The following is a 12,946-nucleotide window of genomic DNA, read 5'->3' on the forward strand; positions in this document are numbered from 1 at the left end:
GGACGATCATAAGTTGCAAAACATCAAGAAAATCCTTACACTACGTGGTTTCCAAAAGATTTGGACACGAAACCAATGCGTCGTCGTTTAAGTAGTGTCCACTATGTCATACAATTGCACTAGATCAACACTTCGGTGACCGAGATGATCGCAAGAGTAAGTTGGAGCTACAATTGCAAATTTAAAGATTCTAATTGGGACCAACAAAATTTTAGGAGTCATTTTAAGTGTCAGGCCAAATTAAAATTTAACCCTACAAAATACTTGACAAGGCATTAATAATTTTACAACGTTAAATTAAAGAGAGAGATAAGAGAAGCACAATTTTTTTTTGTCATACTATCCGATTAATTTATGTGCTTTGTTAACATAAATGTTTTTATGTTTGAAAAAATATAAAAAATTTATAGTTATTTTTATATGAAGTTAATAATTGAAAATCGTTAAATAACTATTCAGTTAATCTTATTTTTATAAAGTTTATGCAATTGTCTTTAGTAGTATAAATTTTTATTTAAATTTTGAGAGTTTGAATATTGAGATTATTAGATATTTAAATTTTGAGAAAGAATTTATAAGTAATTGAACAAAAAAATTGAATTGATTTGGACCTATTTTTTAATAAAACATTAACAGAATATTAATTAGAGAAATTTGAACCAAAAAAAAATAGAAAAAAATTGTGACAATAAAAATGTATGTAAATTGTATGAAAAAGTATTAAAAATTAATATTAATTATGTACAATGTATACAATAAATTTAAAAAAAAAGGTAAAATTAAAATTAAAAATTAGATGATTAATTAATTATTTAATTTTAAATTTTAAAATTTAAAAATTAAGATTAGTATTTAAATCTATTCACACTATGTACAGTTATTTCTAATCTTACCGTAACTTCCAATACACGTCCAAAACTCACCGTCATCTTCTCCAGTTCTCACCTTGTGTCACTGAATTTCTCGCCGGCCATATCGAGGCCGCCGCATCCTCCCATCGACACCGTCCTCACCTCCGCCGGTCAGCCCGATGCGCCTCGCCTTCCGACGCTCAGCCTAACATTGCTGCCGCTATTTTTGTGCCTCTCTTCTGAACCGGCTTCGCTTTCTCCCATTCCTTCAAGTCTTTTCTCACCGATGATATCACCATGCTCTTCTTCTTTTTCCGGATCCAAGCATGGTTAGCTTCTTTCATGATTTGAGCTCTATGTTTTACAACAGTGTCGCTTTTGTCATGACTAGTCCTTCAAAATTATGTTTCACCACAATAACAGTTTCTTCTATTTATTCATCTTCTTCTTCTATTTTAATGGTCAATTTAGGATGTTCATTTTAGTAGGTATGCAGATGGTTATTTTATTTTTATGTAGATGATTATTTTGATTGGATTGAGTTTAGTTATATATAATTAAAATATGTTAGATGTTCAATTCATTAGGTATGCGGATGATTATTTTTATCCTTGATTATTTTTATTAAGGGTGAGTAGCGTGTGGCAACTGGCAAGCCAAGTAGCGACGATGAAATGAGATGATTATTGATGAAGGTGGCCGGTTGAAAAAGAAGAGTATATTGGAGGATTTCAGATGGTTATTTTTTTGAAATAACTAACTGAATTTTTTAAAAATTTAAAATTTGAAATTTGATATGAAATAACTGAATAAGAATTTTTAAATTTATTATTTCGTGGATAATTTTCATTTTTAACTCATATTGGGTCAAATAAGCAGCTCATTGTACACATTGTACAAATATTCTATTAACTTCTTAACGAAAATCAAATTATATTTATAGAACAAATTCTAACTACTACTAAATTCTAATATTCTAATTTTTATTTTAATTTAATTATTTTTATTTTTTAAATAACTTGTCACATGACAAATAGAAATTAATACCACAAAGTTCTCTAAACAAGGATTCTATCTCCTAGATCCACAAGTAAAGACGTACTCTTTCTTTTTCCTTCTAACCGTTGATCTTTTAATTTTTCTGATACAAATTGAATATGAATTTTAAAAAAGAGATATGGTTGAAATAATTCTTAAAGTAGATATTAGTTAAATCTTTTATAATTAATTTTTAATTCTACATAAGAAGGTACATCAATTGAAAATCTCTTTTTCTTTTTTTCAAAATCAATTTTATCAACAACAAAACTTTTTATCCTCCAATTTATTTTGCATTGTTTGCTCTATCACCAAATCCTACATTATAGAGTACATTATCCCTCTCAAAGGCAACAAATGGTCCTAGTAATAGAAATATTTGAATTAATATATTCTACCTGATTTCTCCATTTAAGCCATACATAGAAGCATATAACGAATTTAAGAAGATTATTAGGCATTGGTCATACCAAAGTACTTTAATTTGGTTTATCATCAAAGAATGGTTGGTTACAGTCCCTCTTCTAATTTAATTTCAACTATGTAACTTCCTTAGTACAATGTATAGATAGATATGATGATATTAATGAATCCATGTGACAATGGCGTAAGGAAGCTATACACGTCAAAACCTGATCCAAGCAAGGCCAAAACTTGAGTTTTGGGTGTTTCTATTCTTAGAAAGGATGAGATTGCTTATGTGACGATGCAATTTTCCATACAAAGACACATACATATGTATCAATAAAAGCGTTGATAATCATGTAGGATAAAAAAATATTAATTTTGATATATATTGATGGTATATAATGTACACATTCAACCAGATATACAATGTATCAAACAAAATTATAAAATAAAAAATATTATCTTAGATATATATTTACGGTATATAATCTACATACATGTATGATGTAGCAATAAAAGCATTGATAACTTGAACGTGAATAAAAGGCTCCACTTTACTGTGACAAGTGAATTTTTTATGTAAATGAAAGCTCTTATCTAAGTATTTTGACAAAGACGGATTAAAGGTAGCATAATATAATCAGGATAAGACTCAAATATATATTAAAAAAAGAGCAAACTCTCATTTTGATTTTTATTAATAAAAAATTATGAAATAATTATTAATTAGTCTCACAAAATTAAAATTTAAAATAAATTTGGAGTGATACAGTTAATTTTATGTAAAATTGATAGTTAAATATCGTTAAATAATTTAAATAATTTGATTAAATTTTTACCTAACAGTTTTAAATTATCAATTTCATAACTGCACCTAAATTTTCACCTAATTTTTATGCTTTAACGTGATAACTTAATTAGCTAAATCAATGAGCATGATAAATTTTTAGTATTCAATTTTTTTTTTTTTTGAAATAACGAAAGCTCAACACAAACTAATGGAGCAATAAGTCAATGTGCTACAAATAAAGAAACAAGGAAAAAGAACAAAGAAAAAAGACCATAGAGCCTGTTATCCCCAGCACTACTATAAAGATATTTGTTAATACAAATTTTATTAAAATTACATAATAATTTTATTAAATATTTAATGATTCATTTATATTCAATTTTTTACTATAAAGATATGTTATTTATTTTATTTTAATAATTTATTTTTTTTAAATAATAAGTATGCTACCATTAGATCATGACACATCTTTTAATTTTGAAATGGGCAAAAGAAAATGGTGTATCATTGTGTTATTGGAGAACAAATATTTAAAACAAATCGGACCATCCGAATTGAGATGAGAGTAACCGACCAGTACAATTTAGGTAATTGGTCATTAAATTTTTTTATCGAAGATAGAAAAACTTAAATACGCAACCTCTTAAGTGAGTATGGGAAGACTATGTCATTTGAACTATAATTTGTTGGCAAATTATATATTAAAATTATACCTTATAAATAAATATTTATGAATTTATATTTTCTAAAATAAATTATAATTATACATTTCTAAAATCATAAATATTTATTCCTAATCAAATAATTACCTAAAATTTAACCAAAAAGTTAGCCAAACCTAGTGAGATAATTATCTCAAATTTAACTAAATAAATATATAAACAAATGTTAATTAGTTATATTCAACATGCCATATAAGTAATTAATCGATCTAAAATATAAAAAAGAACAAAATTTTAATCTATCATACAAATATCGAAATTATATACCTACATTCATATATTTAGGAAATTCCATGTATGCATGACCTCCAAATCCAATGCATACATGAAATATGACCCCTCAAACAAATGATGGTTTACTCATGCATTTGCCATCTTCGTGACATCTGTTAGCATAGTGTCGTTAGCTTGATCTTCATCTTCATTTGGATCAATGACCTTATAGTTGCTTTCAAATTCCTCATCGCTGTCACTATTGTAATCTTTCCATTCGATATGTCGGTCGGCTTCATATTATTCGAACTCAATATACAGCTCGATGAACGACATCTGAGAGCAAGTTTCAATATACATTAAAAACATCTCTTGCATGCTCGCTTCATCGGGTACATATTTGGTTTGAAACTGAATGAACCCACCAAATATTGATATAGGATTCCTGAATAAAATACATGACACTCTCCTTGATATTTGAGAATCTATCTTCTCACAAATCATACCTTTTAGTTCTTCAAATGAGAGTGTGAATGGAATAACAATATCGAATGGATTCTCACATACAAATTTCACTCTTTTAAATGTTTGTAACAAAATCACCATGATAATATACTTTTAACATAACTCTATCATCCATTTTATTTTTTTGACTCACATTAAAAACACTCAACATCACTGTAATTTTTCGAAACAAAAGAATGTAACACCCTAATTACCCTAAGCCTTACCTCGCATTGTAAAACAAAGGTTAATCAAAGGTTACGACAGTTCTAAACTCATACATATAATATAGAAAAAATTAATATATTCTAGAAACCCGATGAAGAATTAAGCTTAAAAATAGAGTTCGAAAAGCGCAAAACGTACTCACGAAACTACACTAAATGAAGCACAAGATATACGTACGGATATCAAGGTATATGTAAATAGATATATCAAAAGATAATAATATAGAGATCTAGCCGCCGCTCGCGGAGTTTAAGCCGGCTAGTTACGTACAGATATACAGAGTTTAGATAGTAAAATAGTTTATACAAATTTTCCTCTCAAAGTAAGCCACTAAGCCAAATAAATACAAAAGTGAGAGATCTTAAACAAAATAATCAAAAGGACTTCAAAACAGGATAAAGGTCCTCCGCTCTGTCACCACCAAAGCAACTCACTAAAGTGGGTTGCGACATGCATCTGAAAAACAACAACAGAATATGGTATGAGAATCAGAGGTTCTCAGTATGGTAACAGTGCCCAGTGATGTAAGATATAAGACTCCGAGACGCCAGAGGCAATCCTAGAACTTTATATCCATCACAAGATTCATCTTAAAGCACAACTTAGATCCATAATAATAAAGGGGTAATCTAACTTAGTGGATTTATAATCTAACAACTCTCCGCTGTCCCACAGCCTTCACCAGCCTATCTTCCATGCGATCCCATCGCCACCACCTTCCGAACCTCCTCAATCCCAATAGAATACAAAATTAATACAATGCAAGTAAAACATAAGTATAAGCATATATGTCAAGTAATTTGAATAGGCAATTAGGCAAGCAAATTCAAGTCAGCAAAGCAAACAAACAGATAGAATATGCATATGATGAATGCCTGTCCTACTGGCTGTGATATCACATTGTCGGTTCAACTGCCAACCCGACACACCTCCATGGAGATGTCGCCCTTCGGTCTCATAACGGAACCCCCGAGATATCGTGCCCGGATCACGGTCCAGGATGTCAATGCCTGCACACTATAGTGATTCCGAAGGGATGCGAACGGGATACTCTTGACACAGACCTCACATTTCAGCGTAAGCGGGATAAACCTACCGTCCTTACGCCACCGCCGCGACCTCGACAAGCGGGATTAACCTACCGTCCTTGCCAGGCACATAACGTCTCAAACCTTGACAGGCGGGATTAACCTACCATCCCTGCCAGGCGCATAACGTCTCAACAATCTCATTAAAATATTTCATCAGTGGTTTTCAAAAATCATTTTATTCAGAACTCATTAGTTCACCACTTTCACAGTTCATTTCGAACTCAATAGTTCACCACTTTCACAATTCATTCCGAACTCAATAATTCACCACTTTCACAATTCATTCAGAACTCATCAGTTCACCACTTTCACAATTCATTATCAATAATCACCAATACCATACGCCGCCTTCTCACTCAACCAAAACCATCCTCAGTACTCCAGAAACCTAAGCCTTCGTTCTCTAACTTTTTACCAGAAATACCGATTTTGACATCCAAAAACAAACCAAATTGTCTCATATAAGTGTCATGGAAGTTTACAAGCTTGCCGGGAAGGTGAAACAGTTGAAAACAAAGTTTTTATTGAAAAATAGGGCAGTGTGCATACGCATAGCGTTGTGCGTACGCACGTCCAAAAGGATTTTCAGAAAGTGTGCGTGCGCAAGTCTGTGGGTACGCACAGAAAGCAAAATTTTCATTGTTGTGTGCACGCACAGAATGTGTGAACGCCCCCAACAGAACGCACTTCCCAGCGTGTGCGTGCGCACAACTTGCAAAACTTCGTTGGTTGTGTGTGCGCACAGAGCGTACTAGCGCTCCCAACAGCAGCCATATCCCCGTGTGTGTGTGCGCACAAGGCTGTGCGTGTGCACACTTTCAAAAATACACAGGGTGTGTGTGCGCACACAAACCAGAAATTACAAATTCTGCAGCATTTACAGAATTCAGATTTTGACACCAAACTTTGAACGGTCATAACTTCCCCTACAAAAATATATTTTCTACAAACTTTATATCAATTTAAAGCTCTCAAAGTCGTCTTTAATTTGAAACAAGTTTCATTCAATTTTAAGCTTTGAGGCTTAAGTATGATCCGTAAAAGTTAGCCCAAAAACTCATTTTTACCAAAGTGCACTCAATTCTCAACTTACCACAATTTTCAACCAAAACCCCACCAAACTCCAATATACAACATAACTAGCCTTTTTACACCACAATTCACCATTCATACAATTTTTATTCACATTATACATTCCTCAACCTCAATTTATCAATTATTTCATACTAAAAATATTTTTCACCCAACACAATCACCCATCATCATTATATCACTAACAATCATCATGATCAATCTCAATCTCAATCTTCAACACCATTTTATCAACATCAATATCACAATTCATTAAAACAGCCAAAATCATCAAATCATCATACATCATCATACAACAATTTCAACAATCAATTTAATCCAATCCCATCCTATGGGTCACTAGCCTAAGTGTCCAGAAATATTATATATTACATAGAAGAAACCGAAATCATACCTTGGCCGATTCTCAATATGCACAAATCCCAAAATTGAGTCCAACTAAGCTTTCACAAGCTCTCAAACTCAATCAAGCCACCAAGTCCACTTTCAAGTCACCAACATTCTCCATATAACACCAATTCAAGCTATATACACATAATTCATAGCTAATCAACCTAGCGTTTATCATAATCACAATTTCACAAGGGTTAAAAGTGAGCTTACCTTACCCATAGTTGATTAGGACAAAACCCAATAATAATCAAGTGCTAGAGTGTACCTAAATAATCAAAATCACAAGAACCACTCATACACCATAGCCAAATTTGAATCTATTATGGAAGGAAGAACTGGGCAGGAAATTTAAAGTTCTTTACCACTTTGCTCAGATAAAATCAAAGAGCTCGACAAGAGTTTTGCGTGGCAACTGACGGCACGCGAATCGGAGGTCTGGAGAGTGAGATATGGCTCCAAGAAGAAGAGGATGATAGTGAAAGAAAACCCTTGCTCTCTTCTGCCTCATTTCACGTTTCTGCGAGTTAAGCCCTATTTTGGTCCCTGAGATTGGCGAGTTGCACTGATTTAGTCTTCCAGATCCTGATTGTACTAAATTAGTCTCCCAGATTCAAAAAAATGCACCACATTAGTCCTTAGCCTATTTTCCGTCACCGGAGAACTGACGCCATTAGTGACGTGGCCAAATATTGCCACGCTGGACACACTAACGGTTATATGACGTGGATTAATATTTGATTTGCTTCAAGTTAGTCCTTATTCCCCTTTTAAAACCTAAATTCATCCTGTGACTTCATCATCATCTTCTTCTTCCCGTTTCTCTCTGGTTCTTTGTCTCCTACTCCCTTCCGAGTTTACCATCATGATTGCAATTGGGAGCCAGAGTTTCATGCGGTCCAACACAAGGAGTTTCAGTCGAAGTAAAGCATCGGGTGTTCCACAGTGGTGTGGGTGTGGGTGCCGCCCTGTTCTTCGGTGGTCTACAACAGAGGCTAACCCTAACAAGCCATTCTTTGGATGCCCTAACTATAATATTAATGGTAAGAGGTGGTGTGGTTTGTTTGTCTGGGCTAACATTGGAGAAGAAGACCTTAGAGGAAGGGTAATTTCTACTGTGGATAGTGACCAAGTTAGGGTGGATTTGGCTTGGAGAATTGGGAAGATAGAAGCTGAAGTTAGAATCCAAAAAATGTACATTTTAGTTTTGGCTTTGTTTATAGTATTTGTTGTTGGTTTTATGTTGGTAGTTAAAGCTTGAAGATGAGTTTGTGTTACTGTGTTCAGGGTTAATGTGTAGTAGAAGAAAGAAAATTTCTCGTTCTCAAATTTCCTAGTTGTTTTCTGTCATTCAATGAAATTATTGAAAAAAATTACAAAAAAGAAATCTGAAGTAGCATAATTGAAGCTGGAACAAATTGTCATAATAATAATAACCATATCAATAAGTTTTAACGAAAGTAACAATAATCCTGCCATACTAATGACAACTCTCCCAGACAAGTAAAGAGTAGTTCTAATTCCAAAATACACCCTAGCTAAAGGACACAGAGTGCCATCATTGTCATATTGTATTCAAATATATTAAAAGTCTACTGCCATAAATTCAGCCTACAAAACAAAAAGTATGATTCACAAAAAGATTCACAGTTTCATCCAAAATAGGCTGTACAGATCAGGTACATCTTCATTTCTTCTTCCTTGGTGGCTTGAAGCCAGGTGTTGGGACAAATTTCAAGAAGTTGGCCAGTCTGAAAGATGTGGCTGAGCTTGCTCCTTGTAGTAGATCCATAGTGACCGATCCTGATGGTGGTGTGGAGGACCTCCTTCTGGTCTGCAACTTGGCTGGCCTCGCAGGTGCATCCTGTTTCAGTAAGACATAAATTTAGTTAAATGTGCACAACAATTTTAACTATGAGTTGTGAAACTAAATGCAACTACCTCTTGACTATGTTGGGACTGTTGTGCATCGGAGTAGTTTGGTTGGGAGAGGTCGATCTCAACCACCTGGGTCTCAACTGGTGCAGGTGCCTGAGCAGGGGCTTCTAGAGCAGCTTGAGAAGGTGCTTCTGGAGGAGCCTCAGCAGGTGCATCTGGAGGAGCTTGAGTAGGTGCTTGAATAGCATTTCCTTGTGCATTGGGCTTTCCCTTAGCAGCAACGACAGCTGCAGCTGCATCAGCAAGAGCTTGAGCAACATCAGCTGCTCTCTTTTTTGGACAACCCTCTATGTGTGCCCCTTCTGTATACAGTATCTGCAAGTAAATGGTTTAAGTTGTCTCTTTAGAGTCCCAGTCACCTTAGATTTCTTGCTTCCTCCATTACCCTCATCAGCATCCTTTCTCCTGTTCTTTGTCAGTGGTCCGGTCTTCTTCTTTTTCTTTGGAGCTTGTGGTCTATTCTACTCAGATTTTTCCCAAAGAGATTGTCCAGGCAATGGATTTACATAATGTGAATAAGTGTCTCTATATGCGTCCATGGTAAGCCACTTATGACAGAAATCTTCAGGTTTCTTATTCACCCTTGCGAGTGCTGCACACGCATGCACATAGGACATTCCTGAAGTAATTAACAAAGTAATGTGTTATTAAAGTATTTAATAATTCGCAAATACACAGGTCCTAAAGGCTAGTTAATTACCTGTTAACATCCAAAATTGACATGTGCACAGTCGCTTGCCCAAATCCACTACCATGTTAGTTGGATGACCATGCACTTCAAACTTCTCATACTCATCATCCCCAGTCCATATTGGCATCCAACTTTTAGACTCTTTCCTGATCTTGTCCAACCTACTTTGAACCACTGGTGGTAGCTTTCCCACATGGTTGGCTAACTTAACTTTGTTTTTAGCGATTGTTCTCATGACAAACATTCTGACCTCCTCAAGCTGCGTGATTATTGGCTTGGCCCTTGCTTCCTTAATTCTTGCATTAAAGACCTCACATGCATTATTGTAGATATTATCAAGTTTAGGAGCATGACTAAATGCTGACTTTGTCCACGAGTCCATAGGCCACTTGTTCAGGTAATATTGGGCTTGGAGGCATTCTTCGGGTTGGCATTGGCCTTGGAGGATGATGTAGTATTGGATTTCAGATTTGGGTTGGCATTTGATTTGGGTTTAGTTTTTGGGATAACTGGAGGAGTCTTGCTAACAGGCTTTGCAGTAGTAACTTGGATAGGATTAGAGTTGGATGTGGTAGTGGGATTATATTTTTGGGGTGTTGGGTTATTAGAACTAGGATCTGTTGGTTCTGTGCTTTTTGGTGGTGAGGTATTATGCGTTGGTTCATTGTTGTTGGTGAATGGAGTTTCATCATCAGGGGCAGTGGGTATATTAGTTTGGTTTGGGATCTTGTCTTGTAGGGGTTCATTGTCAGGTTCATCACTAACCTCTCTCAAATCATCATGGTCACCCTCAACATACACCACAATCTCATTTCCTTCAAGAATTTCTGGTGTTGAAACTGCATGCTCAAAGTAAACATCAACCAGCCAATCATTCTTTTCACCCATGAAACACATCTCTCTCAACTCATCATCACAATTCAGAGCTCTTAACCCACTGTATAAACTCCTCCCGGGAACATGCCGCCAACATTCTCCTATCCTATCATATCCTAGTTCTTTATAATAATTTCAAACCCAAAAAATATCTAAAGTATCTACATCAATGTCACCAACGCATGCCTTCTTATCAGGAGAATATATAGTCATCCCATTTTCATCTTTCTGAAACTTTCTCCCATGGTGGAACATAATATCTAAGTGCACATCCATCTGCATGATTCAAAAAAATTTCTTTTTAGCACCAGTTCCACACAAAGATCCCTTTAAGATAGTTTTCATCAACTACATTCATACATGACAGAGAGATATATCAAAATAAAACACATTTATCCACCATCGGAATAGAGCATGAAGACAAACCCCAAAAAAACAATGACAGACAACATCGAAATAAAACCCTAGCCCAAATTCCACTACAAACCTTAGGGAAAAACAATATACAAAGCAATAAACTATGATCAACAACCATCAACGCATTCCCTAAAATTTGAAAAAATAAAATTTTAATCTCTTCATTAACCTCAGTGACGGAATAGAACCTCCTTGTAGCGGCAAAGTACCTCCTCAGACAACTGTACAGTGTTCACTCGTGATCCAGCAGTCTCCGGAAATTCTATTGCAGTTACTCGTTCCTATTTTGAGTCAATCATGGACGAGAGACGTTTTTCCACTGCGTCACTCATGGAGGAGTTGAAGACGAAGAGTGGAGACAAAAGAGGGAAGCAAACGTTTTGTTTTCTATCGCATACAAATGACGTCGCACAAAGGGGTTTTTTGGCGCCAAATTAGAAACGACGCCGTTTCCAAGTTTCCAGCGTGGCAATATTTAGCCACGTCACTAACGGCGTCAGTCCTCCAGTGACGGAAAATAGGCTAAGGACTAACGTAGTGCATTTTTTCGAATCTGGGGGACTAATTTAGTGCAATCGGGATCTGGAGGACTATATCAGTACAACTCGCCAATCTCAGGGACCAAAATGGGGCTTAACTCCATTTCTGCAGCTGTATGGTGTTAAAAGTGGCTGAGTTTGCCACTTAATGGACCTATATAATGTTGGACTTAGGCCCAACTTGGGCCCGGTCCAACCCGTTAGCATTTTTGCTCTCTTTAGCCTAATTTCGGGCCAAACCTTTAAAATTAGTACCCGGTTTTTAACTTTAATTATTTTCCTAAGTTTTTCTACTGTTTTTACTACTCTTACACAGTACCAGACATATTTAAGCCGGTACTGCCGGCTAATTTACTGGTACGTATTTTTATGCAATTTTTCGCAGAAAATTACATTTTCCGACTCAGAAAAATCTACTGAGTCAAAATATCATATTTATTTTTTCTAATTAATATTCTAAATTTTTTAACCTAATTCGGGCAATTAAATTATTATTATTTAAAGTTAATTAATTCACAGTTCTTAGAGATAGTACGAGGATAGTTCTGAAGAGCTCAGGCATGAAGAAAAAGAAGAGGAGAGTTCTGCCAAATGATTTAGGCGTGGGGTATATATAATCAAACAAATCGGACGGTCTAATTTGCTTTTAACCATTTATTTTTTTAAAAAAAATACAAATCAAACGGTTTGATTTAGGCCGACTAGAGTTACAACAAAATTGGACCTACCAATTTGAGTGCTTCAGAATTTCAAATTTTCCTACGCCAAATAAATCGGACCGTTCGATTTGTACTTATCTTTTCCAACAATGAAATTAGACAGTTCGATTTCTTCTCTATAAAATTAAAAAAAAAACTGTCACCGCTTCATTGTATAACACACCCCACCTCCATATCATATCATAACACATACAATCTTCATATAAAAAAAATTGAGCTGACAACGCATAGCTGATATTAATTTTAGGAGTCAATCTCATTTTTAATTGTTATAAATGACCTATTTAAATAATCTTAGCCCATAGTATTTATTTACCAAACTCTGAAAATATTAATATTTTTACTATTTAAATAATAGATTTTATAGTAATAACAAATCTTTTTATGATACTTATTAAAAATACTAAAATGAGAGGTTTTATAGAAAAAAAATTATGGA

Source organism: Arachis hypogaea, chromosome 18, assembly GCF_003086295.3.
Source record: "Arachis hypogaea cultivar Tifrunner chromosome 18, arahy.Tifrunner.gnm2.J5K5, whole genome shotgun sequence".
In the NCBI taxonomy this organism is placed as follows: Eukaryota; Viridiplantae; Streptophyta; class Magnoliopsida; order Fabales; family Fabaceae; genus Arachis; species Arachis hypogaea.